This window comes from Arachis ipaensis, chromosome B10 (assembly GCF_000816755.2).
Source record: "Arachis ipaensis cultivar K30076 chromosome B10, Araip1.1, whole genome shotgun sequence".
NCBI lineage: Eukaryota > Viridiplantae > Streptophyta > Magnoliopsida > Fabales > Fabaceae > Arachis > Arachis ipaensis.
The window spans coordinates 131,869,548-131,874,584 of NC_029794.2; positions in this window are offsets into that span (position 1 = coordinate 131,869,548).

Genomic DNA, 5,037 nt, shown 5'->3' on the forward strand with positions numbered 1-5,037 from the left:
CTCCCACATACACTTTCTTTTATATTTATAAATGATTATATAGAGCGTGAATATTTGTAGGTAAATAATTTAATAATATTAAATTGAATAGTCTCTGGTATCATATTAAAATTGAGATTGAGTAAGTCTAATTTAACCGTAAAAACTAAATTATAAAGTAAAAAATATTTCACACTTATAAATTATTTAAAGAGTTTATCTTTGAGTGATGTGAGACTTGTAATACATTTTTTTATGCCCATAAATGATAGAGTAATTATTAACATTGATAAATAGGTGTTACAATAATATTAGATCGAATAAATTCTAATATATACTATATTAAAATTGAGATTAAATAAGTCTAATTTTTTTTTTGAAATAAAAGCTCAACATAATAAGGTGGAGCAATTAAAGAACGCAGAGTTAAGTTATTCATTTGGTTTGTATTAGTTGGTAGGGTTAATACTAAAAAGAGATTAAGTAAATTTGGCATTATTGATCAAAATGATAATCTTTGTGTTTTATGCAAAAAAGATACTGAGAATGATTATCACTTGTTTATTGGGTGTGAGTTTATTTGGCAGGTGTGATGTGCTTGGTTGGGCGCTTAATAAGAAATTATAGTCGATACCAAAAACAATCAAGCAACATTTTGAGAGTTGGACAAGAACACCTATAAGACTGTAAAAAATGAAGAAGTACTAGATGGTTGATTGGTTTAATTTTTTTATATCATTTTAAATACGTGATTGAAAAGAAATGATAATATTCAGAAATCAAGAAGTAGATATATCAAAAGTTATCAATAAATCAATTAGGAACTACAAAAAGTAGACCAATTTTAATCCTCTTAGTTGTCCATGATAATATCAGAAATGACTACAGATTAATCTATATTTGTTTGTCAAATAAGTCTAATTTATAGAATTGAATTATATCTACTAAATCTAAATTTTAATAAATATAATAGAATAATTAAATCTATTTTAATAGAATAATCAAATTTTTCATATATGTCCATGTTAGTTAATAAAATCTAATGAAATAAGCACCATCATGTAAAAGAATCTACACTACTTCAGCTAATCACATTTTGGATAATATTTATTAAGTCACATTTCAATTGTATTAAAAAATCCAAAGTCATTAACGAATTACCGTATAAACACTACCAGAAATACGGACATTACTAACGGGAAGATATCCACGAACTAAAAAGAGTGGCAAATTTATATGATCGTGGTAATCACTTGCAACGTCTTGTATTTCCGTGGCCAAATTTTGTGAAATTTTTCGACGATTTTGTTTGTTCGTGGCTAACTTGAGATGAGTTCTCTCAATGACCACAGACTCAATGATTACCGTGGCAAAATCGAACGATTTTCACTTTTAAATTCCGCGTTTAATTTGGTTTTGTCCTCCATTCCTCTCAAAATATTTTTATGCAGTTTTTACTTTTTCAAAATTTAAACCGTAACTTAAAGGTAAATTCGATTTATCATGTGCAGGCTTTTCCAATTCTTCAATTGTTGAATTCTTCTCCCTATTTTTGAGTGCTGTCATGAAAAATTAATAAAGTATGCTAATGGTTTGATTTTAGATGTTGTTGATGATGTACAATTTTCTCACTTCGTATGATCCTTGAATTTGGCCATATCTCTGAATCATGTATTTTTTTACTTAGTATTAGCTATGCGCTGATTTGATTAATTTTTTCTTTTTGATTTAACTGTAGTTTTTTAACGTGGTTGTATTATTCATTACTTGTTACTAAATCAGATTGTAATGTAACCAAAAAGACTAAATTATATACATACAATTTTAATATTTATATTTTAGTTATTACATTTTTTGTGCGTGTTCTTTTTAGTCAAATACAGTTTTAGTGTCCAATTTTACTGTATGCATTATTTAGAGACTTTGGTGATAGAATAAAATGATTCAATTAAAAATAAATGTTAAAATTATAAAAAAGAGTACTTATAAAAAGAGTACATATTTATCTTTGATAAAATAGTTCTAACTAATTTTAGAAAGTAAAAGATACTAACTATGATTTTATTGAAATAATAACTAATTTAATTATTCATTATTTAATTACTCACTCTTAATTTATGGCAACATTAATAAACAGAATTTTAACTTTTAAAATTCAGAATATTAGTTTTATACCTATATTTTATTAATTTAATTTAAAAAATAAATTAAAATTATTTTTATGGGAGTTCATTTTTTAATTATGTACAAAATTTTTTTTCTTCAATTTAAAGGTATCAAATTCTTAAGTTTTAAGTTTATTTATTTTAATTTTTACTGATGCCATTTTTTTTAAATTCAACAAGTAAATTTTAAATTCTAATTAATATGTGAAATTTTTGAATATAATTTAAAGTTGTAAATTTTACAATTTGATATTTTTTTTATTAAAATTAAATTTTACTCTAAATTAAAAAGTTATAGTTAGTTCACTAAACAAAATTCAAATTAACATCTATAGTAAGATGAATGAAATTTTGAGCGGCAATGTTAAGCGCAACTTTTATTAAGTAGCCCACTCACCCAGTCTTAACAATAACTTCCTTCCACTATTTCCAAAATCCCTATTTGTTAGCTCCTGCAATTGATTCAAGTTTGATAACATGTAGCCAACCCTTTCGTTAATAACATTTTCTTCCGTTTCTCCCGATCGTAATTTCTTAACTCCTGCACTCAGATCAATTCAGCTAACCTTCAGAGCAATTCGCTCAAGACGTTCCTGTTTAGGTTCTAGGTACGATCACATCGGACGTTCTGTGAAAGAGCAGGGACCGTGATTTACAGTTCGAGTACCGTCAGTTTGAGTCGCCGAAGAAGCAAGCAAAATCGGTGGAATCAGAATTCTATCTGTAAACCCGAATCGCTAAGAAGATTTTCATGACATCATTTTGTTTTTTATATTTCTTTTAGTCAACAATGAAAGTTAATTTTAGATTTTTTTTTATTCCAACATGCATTCTTTCTTTTGTTATTGGTTGTAGATAGATTCTAAATCACCAATTGGCATTTTGAAAGATGTTATGCAACTGACAATTGAAGGCTGCAAAGCAGCTGCAAATTACATCCGAAAAGTAAGTATTGTACCTTAATTTTTTATCATCTTCGAAGGAGTCAAATCATGACCTATTAATTTTTTAGCTTAATTCTTGATCTCTATTTTGCTTAACAGATTTTATTGGAGTACACAAAACAACTGGAGTATCGACAGGGTGTATAATTCAGTGGTGTATAATTTAGTGGCCGAAGTTATGTGTATTTTTTATTATTTACCTGTGGATTGTCTGTGTAACAAGAAATGGAGAGCTTGATAAATTCATTATTTTGATACTTTCAAGATTTGTATCATTTTAGCAAAGTTTGATATTTATTTTGTAATAGTTTTATTTGAATATTTTTTTAACATTAAATCCATTAATCTAGGATATTTGCTTTTCAATACTAAGTATTTGTTAATTTTATATTTTTATACTATGGATAATACGTATAGGAATGTGATTAATTTTTTTAATATTATATGATGTAATTTTATATTAAAGAGCATTTTTATTATGATATTTTTTTTTAATTTAACTTCTATCGTTAGCCACGGAAAAAAGTATGGCAAAAAAGCCCGGCCTGATCAATTTTGTCACAGGTAAATGTTTTATTTTGCCACGGAAAAGAGTGTGTCTAAACGTGCTAAAGTTGTGGCTAACCAAATGTCTCCACGGGTGTTAAAGCCGTGGCTATTGGAGTAAAAAGCGTGGCTAATTAAAAACGCGTCGCCCTCCCTAGCCACGGATGTTCATTTGTTGCAAAAGCATAATTGCCACAGTTTTTTTGGAGTTTAGCCACGGATTTTTCCATGGCTAAACCCCTTCTTTTTGGTAGTGAAAGTTGGCATTCATAAGCAATATACCAATACCATTAGCCATTATTCTTGGATGCCATTTTTCACATGTCTGATCTGTTACTAATGATAAATTATCTTTATCTTGAGGAAAGGGGAAAAATAAAGGGAAAGAAAAAGTGTACAATCTATTAACAGCCCTATGAATAAAAAAGTAAATATAATAGAAGTATTTACTGTATATATTGAAGATATCAGAGAAGTTTACTACATATTTTTTGAAAATATAATATAAAATATTTATCATCTTAATTAACCTCATATTTTTTATTATTATTATTATTATTATTATATAAAAAATTAATTATTAAATCAGTTATTTATATAAAATATAATAAATATATTAAAAATAAATTAAATAATATATATATAACATATATTTATATATAATGATTGATTTAATAATTGATTTTTTTTGCATGATATTTTTGAATAAAGTCCCGCTAGGGAGACAATGGATTATTTGTACAATGTGTACAATGAGCTATTGAGTTACAAAATGAACATCCCTCATAAGTACTAGGGATAATAAACATCTTCCCAAAGACCTTTCGGATTTAACGCTCTCTAATACCATGTCATGATACCACTCATCTCAAAAGTTTCAGCAGATGGAAAAAAGTAACACTAATAGTTATATCTTTAGTACTCCCTAAACCTCCATTATACACATTGTACAAATATTCCATTGGCTCCTCTCGTACTTTTCCTTTTGAATAATCTATTACTTGTAAAGCATGAAAAGTTTTGCATTAACAATTAGTGATCCGCAATTTCTACATTGAATTATTGTAATAATGGTGTGAATACTAGTTTATTACAAAAGGCATTTAAAGGAAATAGGTGAAGAGACAGATATATTCCCTTTTTGGATGGCATTGGAAAACCATCATGACCTCAAATATTTCATACATACCCTTCATTTTAGTAGGTTAGGCCGGATTAGGTATACTACCCCTCACACAAGTGTTCACTCACAAACAAACATGTTAAGAGCAATGCCAGCATATTAACACCCTCTTATATTTCCTCTTTTTACAAATTACCTTCTTAATTATGTGCTCGAGGTTCTGAAAACTGAATCGATTATTAAATCAATAAATTAAAAATTGAATGGTTTAAATTAATGG